Source organism: Lithobates pipiens, unplaced genomic scaffold (assembly GCF_037356315.1).
Source record: "Lithobates pipiens isolate NorthernLeopardFrog02 unplaced genomic scaffold, aLitPip1_a1.2 Scaffold_23, whole genome shotgun sequence".
NCBI lineage: Eukaryota > Metazoa > Chordata > Amphibia > Anura > Ranidae > Lithobates > Lithobates pipiens.
The window spans coordinates 19,379,827-19,393,729 of record NW_027507785.1 but is presented as its reverse complement, the minus strand read 5'-3'; the positions used below and the strand labels follow the sequence as shown (position 1 = coordinate 19,393,729).

The following is a 13,903-nucleotide window of genomic DNA, read 5'->3' as shown; positions in this document are numbered from 1 at the left end:
ACGCCCGGGTTCCCGGAAGTAAACAAAGCCACGATCGCAGCTTGGGATAGGTGCATTTTTTTTCACGATCTCATGCTTTCCAGCCTGGAGGAGAGATGTGAGGTCTTATTGACCCAACATCTCTCCATAAAGAGGACCAGTCATGAATGATTCCTATTACAAGGGATGTTTACATTCCTTGTAATAGGAATAAAAGTGATAAAAAAAAAGTTGTAAAAATAAAGTAAAAATTAAAAAAATCAAGTAAAATAAAAAATAAAATAAAAAAATTCGTTTTTTAAAACGCACCTGTCCCCAGTAGCTCATGCTCAGAAGTGAACGCACACGTTAGTCCCGCCCACATATGTAAATGCCATTCAAACTACACATGTGAGGTATCGCTACGTGCGTTAGAGTGCAAGCAACAATTCTAGACCTTCTCTGTAACTCTCAATATGTAACCTGTAAAAAAAATTAAAGCGTCGCCTATGGAGATTTTTAAGTACTGAAGTTTGGTGTCATTCCATAAGTGTGCGCAATTTTAACCACTTCAGATCCGCGCTATTGCCAAATGACGGCATCAGCGCGGACCTACATTTTCAGGACTACGTCTATTGACGTCGTCCTGGTTACGAGCGGCCTGCGCGCCCCCTGAGGGGCGCGCGCGGCGCGCTCTGTGATCGGCGAGTCCGTGAGACTCGCCTGATCACCGATCCGTGTAAGGGGTCGATCCCGACCCCTTATCACGTGATCAGCTGTCAGCCAATGACAGCTGATCATGTGATAGAACGGAGCCGGTAATCGGCTATTATTCCTCCTCGCGCTGACAGCGCGAGGAGAGAAAAAAAAAGCCGATCACCGGCGGCCGTGATCGGGACATCAGTCCCGATCACGGCCATCAATACATGGGACCACCTGCCACCTGCCTGTGCCCACCTGCCTCCCGCAGTGCCATCCTGAAGTAAAATAAAAGAAAAAGTAAGTGCCCCCCGTCAGTGCCCCCTGTCAGTGCCCATAGTGCCCACAGTGCCACCCACAGTGCCACCCACAGTGCCACCCACAGTGCCACCCCACAGTGCCACCCACAGTGCCACCCAATCTGCCTCAAAGGTGCTGCACCCCAGTGCCGCCCATCAGTGCCCAGCAGTGCCGCCCATCAGTGCCCAGCAGTGCCGCCCATCAGTGCCCAGCAGTGCCACCTATCAGAGCCACCTATCAGTGCCACCTATCAGTGCCCATCAGTCCCATCTATCTGTGGTACCTATCAGTGCCCATCCGTGCCACCCATCCGTGCCACCCATCCGTGCCACCCATCCGTGCCACCCATCCGTGCCACTTATCCGTGCCACCCATCCGTGCCATCTTATCTGTGCCCATCTTTGCCCATCAGTGCCGCCTTATCTGTGCCCATCGGTGCCGCCTTATCTGTGCCTATTAGTGCCGCCTTAACTATGCCTATCAGTGCCCACCAGTGCAGCCCATCAGTGCCCACCAATGCAGCCCATCAGTGCCCACCAATGCAGCCTATCAGTGCCGCCTAATCAGCGCACTTCAATGAAGGAGAAAAATGACCCGTTTGCAAAATTTTATAACAAACTATTAAAACATGATTTTTTTTTTTTTTTTTTTTGCATCTTTTTTTGTTTGTTTAGCAAAAAATAAAACTCCGAGCTGTAACTAAATACCACCAAAAGAAAGCTCTATTTGTGGGAAAAAAATGATAAAAATTTCATTTGGGTACAGTGTTGTATGCCCGCGCAATTGTCACTCAAAGTGCATCAGCGCTGAAAGCTGAAAATTGGTCTGGGACTGAGGGGGGTTTAAGTGCCCAGTAAGCAAGTGGTTAAAGTGTGACATGTTGGGTATCTATTTACTCAGCGTAACTTCATCTTTCACATTATATAAAAAAAATTGGGCTAACTTTACTGTTTTGTTATTTTTTAAATCATGAAACTTTTTTTTTTCCCCAAAAAAATGCGTTTGAAAAATTTTTGCGCAAATACTGTGCGAGATAAAAAGTTGCAATAAGCGCCATTTTATTCCCTAGGGTGTCTGCTAAAAAATATATATATATATATATATATATATATATAATGTTTGGGGGTTCTGAGTAATTTTCTAGCAAACAAATTATGATTTTTACGTGTAGGAGGGGAGTGCCAGAATAGACCCGGTATTGAAGTGGTTAAAATTGTGCACGCTCATGGAATGGCACCAAAATACAGTGCTTAAAATTTTCCATAGTTAACACAAAAAAAAAAATCCCTTTAAGACGATTGGGCGGAAGTGAAGTTTGATGTCACTTCCATCATCCAATGGTATGGAGTCGAGTGGGGGGGGCCATCATTCCCTCACTCAACTTCGTGCCTCTGAGGGGAAAGTATCGGGTCATCTCCACCGCTACTGGCGGCTCCGGTAAGCAGCAGAGATGACCGGCACGTGGCGGGAGAGGGGGTGGACACCTTTCCCGCTGCCGCCAAAAGCGTTCCCGCATAGCGAATCCGCCGCAGAGACCACTTTTATCCGAAAGCGGACTGCCCGCCATCTAATGCCCTGTACACATGGTCAGGAATTTCTGACAGAAAATGTGCGATCGGATTGTGTTGTCGGAAAATCCGATCGTGTGTGGGCTCCATCGGATTTTTTCTGTCGGAAATTTCCGACACACAAAGTTTGAAAGCAGGATCTAAAGTTTTTTCCGACAACAAAATCGGATCGTTTAAATTCCGATTGTGTGTAGACAGTTTCGATGGACAAAGTGCCATGCATGCTCAGAATAAATGAAGAGACCACAGCTATTGGCTACTGGCCCGTTTATAGTCCCGACATACGTGTGAACAATCGGACTTTCCGATAACTTTGTCTGACCGCGTGTATGCAAGACAAGTTTGGCACAAAATCCAGCGGAAAAAATCCGATGGATTTTGTTATCAAAATGTCCGACCGTGCGTATGGGGCATTAGAATATACCGGGGGGTTATGGCAGATATCTGCTGTCATAACAACAGTATTCAACATCAAAGTACTGAAGTATAAGGATGGCGGGTGGTCCGGTAGTGGTTAAAAAAACATTTTTGATCACTTTTATTCCTATTACAAGGAATAATGTAAACATCCCTTGTGATAGAAATAAGCATGACAGGGCCTCTTTAATGTGAGATCTGGGGGTCAAAAACACCTCAATCCTCACATTACACTTAAAGGCAAAAGAAAAGTAATTTTACATTTACTAATGAAAAATAATTGTCCCTTTAAGGCCGTCAGACGAAAGCGATGTCAGGCGTCACTCCGGTCCGCATACAATACAAGCACCTGGGACGGACGGGAGGGAAGGAGGGGCCAGCGGGGAGCAGCGCACAGTTAGCAGTATTATTATCGCATCGCGGCATGTAATTCAGCCGCTGCAAGTGGCCTCTCATGTGGCCGAGTCCGGGCCCCTAATGTCTTCGGGACCCAGTGACCGACTGGTCAGTCCGCCCCTGGTTTCAAACTTCCTGAAACCGGGACACATTATTCAGACTGGGCTTCCCAGCAGGTGTGTAAGCTGAGAGTGTCTGTTACACTCTCTTTAACACTGCGCAAAGCCATCACTAACACCCCCCCCCCCCATCCTACACACACAGGTGAGAAAGGAGAGAGGGCTCGAGATGCACCCCCCCCCCCGTGTCTGCCCACACTCCAATCCCCAGCACTGTGCCTCAGGAAAGGAAAGTTGGGGCCAGAAATTTGAAGTCCAGCAGCCTCAGATACATCTGGATGAGAGGTGTTGACTGCCAAGGGGTGAGTGAGCTCACCATCCATCTCCCTCCTGCCTCTGAGTGAGTGCACTAAGGTATATCAGGGTTCCCAGAGCACCCCTTACTTCAGAGTTTCCCTTTACACCAGAAGCCGCAATGCCCCCCCCCCTCCCACATCAGAGTCATCTCTGTATCATCTCAGTGTTCCCCCCTTACATCAGAAGCCTTTCTGTACAGCAGAGTTTTTCAGTATTCCCCCCTAAATCAGGCTTCCTAGAGCACCCCTTATGTTAGAGTCCTCAGAGTTCTCCCTTACATCAGAGTCTGCAGAGTCCCCCCTTACAGTGTATGGGAACTATTCAATTTCAGAAGCAAAAGGGGAACTCTTTTGATTAACTTCATATGATTAGATTGTTATTCAAAGTGGTGTTGCCACCAAAAAATAAAAAATTCTTAAAAAAAAAAATTATTGGAAAAAAAATTTTTTTACTCACCTCTAAGCCTCGGTTCACATCTATGCGTGTTGCTTTTGAGCGTTTTTGCAGTGCTTTTTGCGGTGCTTGCCGCATTTTTGGACATGTGTTTTTACTGTGATTTTGCTGCGTTTTTGCCACGTTTTGCGTTTTTTTTTTTTTTTTACACTGTAGTTGCTTAGCTACCAGATATATACAGTGAAAAAAACCCCCCAAAAAAACGCAAAACGCAAATCGCGGCAAAAACTAGGTAAAAACGCGGTAAAAAAGCGGTACTTGCGTTTTTGATGGAGGTCCATTGACTTCTATTACATGCAAAACGCTGCATTTTGCATGAAAAAAAGACCCTTTCCAAAAACGCAGAGGCACAAAAATGCATTGATGTGAACATGTTCCATAGGAACCCATGTTAAAAAATTTCCTTGCATTTCTGCAAAATGCAAAATGCATCAAAAAACGCGCTAGTGTGAATCGAGCCTTAATACCTGTTGCTAGGGGGTCCCTAGTAGTCTGCCTTCTTCCTTGCCCGGGCTGGTGACATCGCTTCCCCTCACGCCGCACAGTCATCTGGGACCTGTCACGTGTCCCAGATGACTGCGCGGCGTATCACGGCGCGCGCGGCGCCGCTCGCGCATGTGCAGTGGGTGCCCGGCTGTGAAGCCACAGCCGGGTGCCCACAGTACGAATGATGGCGCCGCGAGCGGAGCAGGGAACGAGGGGGGGCTTCGTTCCCCCGCATCGCTGGACCCTGGGACAGGTAAGTGTCCGATTATTAAAAGTCAGCAGCTACAGTATTTGTAGCTGCTGACTTTTAATTTTTATTTTTTAGGGGGTACCCCACTTTAATGGCAAAATATATGTATAGTTTATACATTTATACTATAAAAAAAAAAAAAGAATTGCTGTGCGCCGCTATGGTGTTCAGGTTTGACTTGAAGAAAAGGGGACGACCCTAAGGGAACAACAGGCCAATAGAAGGAGCTGTGAGCTCCGAACGCGTAGCCTTTCATTCCACAGAGACAGTCCTGTCCCCTTCCTCCCGCCCCCCTGCTGGTGACATCATTTCCGCTTCCGGTCCAAGCTGGACAGCATGTAGCCGACTACTTCCTGGTTTTCATGAATGTACCGCTATTCAGCACAACATCACACCAGAACCTCTCCCAGCTACCCGGACTGTGCGAGGAGCCTGTGGGACGCAGTAGAACTGCCAGGGCTACATACTTATGATGAGCATGACTCCCACTTATATCTTGTAAGTGTATTTAATCTTGTGCAATAAAGTATACTGTTTTAATACTACACTTAAAGAGTTGCCCCCCCCCCCCCCCAGTTTGTTTTATCTGTCTGAATAATGTGTCCGGGTTTCGGGTGGACTGAAACGCAGACACACGATTCAAACTCCGGACTGTCCGGGTGAATCCTGGACAGGTGGCAACCCTATAAGGTACAGTGAATTCGCGTTTACGAGATATTCACATCTGTAGCAGCCGGAGACGTAATTTGAGTGTGTTGTCCATTCAGAGCTCTGTGCTGCGATCGTGGCTCCCGTGCACATGCCTCATCAAGGCCCCAGCCATTTAAAACGCCCAAAGAGTGCGAACCCAGAAGGCCTGTCAGCAATGGAGGCATCCGCTTTACAGATAAATCTGTCATAACGTGCTAGTATGCACTGCATACTAGCACATTATGACATCAATTCCGCAGGGGAACAATTTCTTCTTTTATTTTTGTCCAGAGTTAATCACAGCTTTAATTTGCCCTTTGGAAGATTTAACCCCCTTCATGACCAGGCCATTTTTTTGCTTTTTGCCACTGCTTTACTTTAAAGCGGAGTTCCGCCTAAACATGGAACTTCCACTTTTCCAGTTCCTCCCACCCCTCCGGTGTCACATTTGGCACCTTTTTGGGGGGAGGGGGAGAAAATACCTGTCTAATATGGGTATTTTGCTCCCACTTCCTGGCATAGATACCCAAGCCATCCACGGGTATCTACGCCCCACCCCCCGCTGCATTCTGGTAGACACACGGGTCCCAGAAAACATCAGGCACCAGTGGGATAGCGCAGCGCGAGTCGCGCATGCGCAGTATGATTCCCTCGCCGAGGATGTCGGCAGCAGCCGAGGGATAGATCGGCTTCAGGTTCCCTGGACAGGTAAGTGTCCATATTGTAAAAGACAGCAGCTACAATATTTGAAGAAAAAAAAAAAACGGCTGCACTTCTCTTTAACCACTTTCAGACCGGACCATTTTGCTGGTCAAAGACCAGACCACTTTTTGCGATTCGGCACTGCGTCGCTTTAGCTGACAATTGCGAGGTCGTGCGACGTGGCTCCCAAACAAAATTGACGTCCTTTTTTTCCCACAAATAGAGCTTTCTTTTGGTGGTATTTGATCACCTCTGCGGTTTTTATTTTTTGCACTTTAAACAAAAATAGAGCGACAATTTTGAAAAAAACGCATTATTTTTTACTTTTTGTTATAATAAATATCCCCCAAAAATATATAAAAAAACATTTTTTCCCTCAGTTTAGGATGATCCGTATTCTTCTACATATTTTTGGTAAAAAAATCGCAATAAGCGATTATTGATTGGTTTGCGCAAAAGTTATAGCGTTTACAAAATAGGGATAGTTTTATAGCATTTTTATTAATAATTTTTTATTATTTTTTTTTACTAGTAATGGCGGCGATCTGCGGTTTTTATTGTGACTGCGACATTGTGGGGGACCCATCAGACATTTTTGACACATTTTTGGGACCATTGTCATTTATACAGTAATCAGTGCTATACAAATGCAGTGATTCCTGTGTAAATGACACTGGCAGTGAAGGGGTTAACCAGTGGGTGGCAGTGTAGGGGTTAAGTGTTCCTAGGGGTGTGTTACTAACTGTGGGGGGGTTGGGCTTTCATTTAGTGAACACTGATCTCTGCTCCAATCACATGGAGCAGAGATCAGCGTCACTAGTTGCTAGGCAGAATGGAGAAATGCTGTTTACAACGGCATTTCTTCATTCGGCCGCTCTGTGAGACGATCGCGGGTATGCCCGCGGTGATCGAGTCCGCGGGTCCCGCGACCGGACTCACGGGGGTCCCGATGGCAGGGTGGCAAATTTAAAGGGATGTAAATGTACGCCCATTTGCCTGCCCGTGCCATTCTGTCGACGTACATTGTCGTGCGCTGGTCGGCAAGTGGTTAACTGACGATTAGGCAATCATGCAACACTGTACATAAATTACATTTCTATCCTTTTTTTCCCACCACAAATAGAGCTTTCTTTTGATGATATTTGATCACCATTGGGTTTTTATTTTTTTTATAAACAAAAAAAGACTGACAATTTTGTAAAAAAAATTAAATAAATTAATAATAATATTAATTTTCTTTCTGCTATAAAACATATCCAATAAAAAAATGGGAAATTTTTTTAATTTATTCATAAATTTAGGCCAAAATGGATTCTGCCATGGATCCCAATAAGTGCAAATTGATTGATTTGCACAAAAGTTACGGCGTCTATAAACTATGGTATATATACTGATTTTTTTTATTTTATTTTTTATACTAGTAATGGCAGCATTCAGTGACTTATAGCGGGACTTGCAATATTGCAGTGGACAATCTGACACATTTTAATTTTAATTTTTTTTTAAACTTTCCATTTTTTTATTTTTATTGTTTGTAAAAAAATGTTTTAGCCACTTCAGCCCCGGAAGATTTTACCCCCCTTCCTGACCAGGGCACTTTTGCAATTCCGCACTCTATATTTTCTTTCAAATTTTTTATTCCTTTTTTTTTTAAACAATTTTTCTAAAACACAATCGTATAACATGTTGGGCCTCTCTATGTAGCCAGGCTGTGTAAAAGTCTCCCACATGTGGTATCGCTGTACTCGAGAGGAGTAGGAGAATCTATTTTGGGGTGTCATTTTTGATATGTACATGCTATGTGTTAGAAATATTGTATAAATGGACAACGTTGTGTAAAAAAAAAAAAAAAAAAAAAAAAGTGTTTTCATTTTCTTTCCACATTTTCCAAAACCTTTAATATTAATATTAATATGGAAAAATAATATATTTTTTGGTTCATTGACATTGCCTTTAAAATCCCATTGTTGAGGTATTTAAATATGTCCATTTTCCAAAACCTTGTAGAAAAAAAATAATCTGTTCAAAAGACTCGTTATGCCTCATAGATTATACTTTGGGGTGTTTTCTTTACAAAACGGGGTCATTTATGGGGAGTTTACATTGTCCTGGTGCTCCAGGGCCATCAAAACTGCAAGAGGTAGTCAAGAAACGATATGTGTAATTTATGCTCCTAGAACGCCTGAAGGTGCTCCCTGCTTGTTGGGCCTCTGTATGTGGCCACGGTGTGTAAAAGTCTCACATATGTGGTATCGCCGTACTCGGGAGTAATAGCAGAATGTGTTTTGGGGTGTAATTTGTGGTATGCATACGCTGTGTGTGAGAAATAATCTGCTAATATAACAATTTTGTGAAAAAAAGAAAGAAAAAAAAATCTTGATTTGTAAAGAATTGTGGGGGAAAAAATACAACTTCAAAAAAACTCACCATGCCTCTTAGTAAATACCTTGCAAAGTCTATTTTCCAAAAAGGGGTCATTTGGGGGGGGGGGGGGGGGGGGTGTTTGTACTTTCCTGGCTTGTTAGGGTCTCAAGAAACCATCAGTACTTCAGGTGTGATCAATTTTCAGAGATTGGCACCATAGCTTGTGGACTCTATAACTTTCACACAGACTAAGTAATACACACCGATTTGGGTTATTTTTTACCAAAGATATTTAGCAGTATCATTTTTGGCCAAAATGTATGAAAAAAAAAATACTAATTTATAAAATTGTATAACAGAAACGAAGAAAAATGCATTTTTTTTTTTTACAGAATATTCTGTATTTTTTCTTTTATAGCGCAAAAAAATAAAAAACCCAGAGGTGATTAAATACCACCAAAAGAAAGCTCTATTTGTGGGAAAAAAGGGACAAAAATGTCATATAGGTCCAGTGTTACATGAGTAATTGTCATTCAAAAACAACTGGGCACTTAAACCCCCTTCCTAACCAGACCAATTTCCAGCTTTTGGTGCTCTCACACTTTGAATGACAATTACTCAGTCATGTAACACTGTACCCAAATGACATTTTTGTCGTTTTTTTTCACACAAATAGAGCTTTCTTTTGGTGGTATTTAATCACCGCTGGTTTTTTTTTTTTTTTTGTGCTATAAATCAAAAACAAACAAACAAAGTTTGATAGCAGGATCTAAAATTTTCCGACAACAAAATCCGATCGTTTAAATTCCGATCGCGTGTAGACAATTCCGACGGACGGAGTGCCACGCATGCTCAGAATAAATTACGAGACAAAAGCTATTGGCTACTGGCCCGTTTATAGTCCCGTCGTACGTCGCCGCGTTCTGAATGATCGGATTTTCCGACAACTTTGTGCGACTGTGTGTACGCAAGACATGTTTGGGCCAAAATCCGTCCGAAAAAATCAGGTGGATTTTGTCATCGGGATGTCCGACCGTGTGTACGGGGCATTACAGATGGAAAAAGACAACACCACAGGGACCAAAATCTCAACGAAATGCAAACATGAAGTAGTCAAAATGTACAAAAGGTTCAATATTCTCTGCACTACGGTATATGTCAGAGCTATATAGATGTATAATAATAATAGTGAGTGATTGTGGGGGGACATTAGAGTGTCAGAGCCTCTATTACAGAGTCTGATGTGACTGGCTCAGTGTTCTCTGTACAGCGCTGCAGTATATATCAGAGGTATATAAATGTACTATAAAAATAATAGTGTGTGACTGGGGGGTGGGGGGGGGGCAGTAGAGTGTAAGCTCCTCTGGTGCAGAGACTGATGAGACTGCCTTGGTGTTCAGCACTACAGAATATGTTAGCTGCATATCAATTTTTTATATTAGACACATGATACAGGTGACTGGCGTTAGGGGAGAGATTAGCTGGCTGTCAGAATATCACTAGAACATTCTTATACATGAATACAATCTATGTGATGTGATGTAGTCAGACTCTGTATATTGGAATATATAGGTATAGTGCTGGCAGTACCCGTCCCCCTCATACAGCTATCAGTGGGGGGTCATAGGAAATGATACTCACAGTCAGATGTCACAATGCCCGAGAGAGGTGACACTGCAGACTTGTCACACTTTTGTGTCACCAACCTTCACCTGTAACTAAGGAGTCACATTACATTCTGAACAAAAGACCCCAAACAAGTGACACCCAACACTGTGATTGTACAGATCTCTCCACACCCTTCCCGAGACTGACAGCACTAATGACCACCCGAGGCAAAGAGTCCGTCCCAAATACTCCGCCGTGCTGGACACACACTTCTACAGACTCTCCATTCACTTCTATTGCCTTTATATTACCCCTGATAATGTCCCTGGACTCCCCTCCTATCCCCTTTATATTACCCCTTACCCCTGATAATTTCTCTGGACTCCCCTCCTATACCCTTTATGTTACCCCTTACCCCTGATAATGTCCCCGGACTCCCCTCCTATACCCTTTATATTACCCCTTACCCCTGATAATGTCCCCGGACTCCCCTCCTATCCCCTTTATATTACCCCTTACCCCTGATAATGTCCCCGGACTCCCCTCCTATCCCCTTTATATTACCCCTTACCCCTGATAATATCCCCAGACTCCCCTCCTATCCCCTTTATATTATCCCTTACCCCTGATAATATCCCCAGACTCCCCTCCTATCCCCTTTATATTATCCCTTACCCCTGATAATTTCTCCGGACTCCCCTCCTATCCCCTTTATATTACCCCTTACCCCTGATAATGTCCCCAAACTCCCCTCCTATCCCCTTTATATTATCCCTTACCCCTGATAATGTCCCTGGACTCCCCTCCTATCCCCTTTATATTACCCCTTACCCCTGATAATGTCCCCAAACTCCCCTCCTATCCCCTTTATATTACCCCTTACCCCTGATAATATCCCCAGACTCCCCTCCTATCCCCTTTATATTATCCCTTACCCCTGATAATGTCCTCGGACTCCCCTCCTATCCCCTTTATATAACCCCTTACCCCTGATAATTTCTCCGGACTCCCCTCCTATCCCCTTTATATTACCCCTTACCCCTGATAATGTCCCCAAACTCCCCTCCTATCCCCTTTATATTATCCCTTACCCCTGATAATGTCCCCGGACTCCCCTCCTATCCCCTTTATATTACCCCTTACCCCTGATAATGTCCCCAAACTCCCCTCCTATCCCCTTTATATTATCCCTTACCCCTGATAATGTCCCCGGACTCCCCTCCTATCCCCTTTATATTATCCCTTACCCCTGATAATGTCCCCGGACTCCCCTCCTATCCCCTTTATATTACCCCTTACCCCTGATAATGTCCCCGGACTCCCCTCCTATCCCCTTTATATTATCCCTTACCCCTGATAATGTCCTCGGACTCCCCTCCTATCCCCTTTATATAACCCCTTACCCCTGATAATTTCTCCGGACTCCCCTCCTATCCCCTTTATATAACCCCTTACCCCTGATAATTTCTCCGGACTCCCCTCCTATCCCCTTTATATTACCCCTTACCCCTGATAATGTCCCCAAACTCCCCTCCTATCCCCTTTATATTATCCCTTACCCCTGATAATGTCCCCGGACTCCCCTCCTAACCCCTTTATATTACCCCTTACCCCTGATAATGTCCCCGGACTCCCCTCCTATCCCCTTTATATTACCCCTTACCCCTGATAATATCCCCGGACTCCCCTCCTATCCCCTTTATATTACCCCTTACCCCTGATAATGTCCCCAAACTCCCCTCCTATCCTCTTTATATTATCCCTTACCCCTGATAATGTCCCCGGACTCCCCTCTTATCCCCTTTATATTACCACCACTTACCCCTGATAATATCCCCGGACTCCCCTCCTATCCCCTTTATATTGTCCCTTACCCCTGATAATATCCCTGGACTCCCCTCCTACACCCTTTATATTACCCCTTACCCCTGATAATGTCCCCGGACTCCCCTCCTATCCCCCTTTATATTACCCCTTACCCCTGATAATATCCCCGGACTCCCCTCCTACCCCCTTTATATTACCCCTTACCCCCTGATAATGTCCCCGGACTCCCCTCCTATCCCCTTTATATTACCCCTTACCCCTGATAATGTCCCCGGACTCCCCATCCTATCCCTTACCCCTGAAAATGTCCCCGGACTCACCTCCTATCCCCTTTATATTATTCCTTACCCCGATGATGCCCCTGGAATCCACCCCTATCCCCTTTATATTATCCCTTGTCCTGATAATGTCCCCAGACTCCCCTCCTATCCCCTTCATATTATCCCTTACCCCAATAATATCCCCAGACTCCCCTCCTATCTCCTTTATATAATCCCTTACCCCTGATAATGTCCCCGGACTCCCCCCTTATCCCCTTTATATTGTCCCTTACCCCTGATAATGTCTCCGGACTCCCCTCCTATCCCCTTTATATTATCCCTTACCCCGGATAATGTTCCCGGACTCCCCTCCTATCCCCTTTATATTATCCTGCGCAATTGTCAGTTAAAGTAACACAGTGCCGTATTGCAAAAAATCACCTGGTTATGAAGGGATGAAGAGGGGTAAATCTTCCAGAGGTCAAGTGGCTGTGTGTTTTTTTTTTGTTTTCTTTTTTACTGTTTTCTTTTTTAGTGAACAAGTAGAGATACTATGTTGCCTTTATTCATCACATAGGCAAAGGCAGGTATCAGGGGTCCGCCTTATTGTTAAAGGGGGCTTCCAGCTTCTGATAAACCCCCTGCCCACAGACTTAGACGACAACCCCCAGGTCAGGGTTGTGGGGAAGCTTACTCGTGCTTTTTCAGGTCTGCTGTTCTCAGCAACATTGGGGCAAGGTGGTTTGTCAGGGGATCCTCGCTGGCAAGATACCCCCCACGTTAAGAGTATTTGCCTGGTGTGGCTCAGGAAGGAGAGGGTGCAAACTCATCTTCCCTCCTTTTTTTGTCTAGCCAGGCTCACACTTGTATTTTATTTTTTTTGCATGGGGTTTCCCTTTATGAAATGTGTGTGGTTCATGCCCTGTTTTTATGTGAAGTACCCCTTAAAATGTATACCAGATCTTAAGGGCCTGATTTGTATTAGGGTGGAGGAACCCAATGACCTTTGCCTGATGATCCACCATTAACATCTATGTATATCAGACCCATAGCTCCCAACTGTCCCTGATTTGGAGCAATGTCCCTCTTGTCCCCCTCAATGGTCCCTCATTTTGGTCTGATCCATATAGTTGTATATAAAATGCACTTTTTATCTTTCTAGTGTTTCCCAGTGTTAAACTTTTCATCCAATGTCTAAATTGCTGCATTTGTACATTTTAAAAGCCAATATAAAGGAATAGTAATGGTAAACAAAAGCCCTTCTGGATTTAATTAACCTTTCGTTTGGTTAATTCTCCTTTAAGGGGGTATGGCAAGGGATGTGTCCTATGCTATATACATTTGTTAGTAGGTGTCCCTCATTCCCATCTCAAAATGTTGGGAGGTATACAGACCTTCATCTAGGACAAGGGTCTGGTATAGCTGAATGGAATCCCTGGATCCTCTGTTTACAAACAGAACAATGCAGCTGGGAGATGTCATTTTAACCTCCTATCCCCTTTATTACCC

At 44.5% G+C, this 13,903-nt stretch overlaps 1 protein-coding gene across 2 annotated transcripts in view; it reads right to left on the bottom strand.

Moving 5' to 3' along the window:
* LOC143927234 (transient receptor potential cation channel subfamily M member 2-like) overlaps positions 1-13,903 on the bottom strand; it is a 219,172-nt gene that overhangs the window by 193,570 nt on the left and 11,699 nt on the right. The window contains exon 1 of one of the 2 annotated variants that reach the window (XM_077451230.1): positions 10,341-10,467. The exons of the other annotated variant lie outside the window; for it this stretch is intronic. The gene's annotated coding sequence lies outside the window, so the exon portion shown is untranslated. Of the gene's footprint in view, positions 1-10,340; positions 10,468-13,903 lie in introns of those variants that run through there. 2 annotated transcript variants of the gene reach the window in all.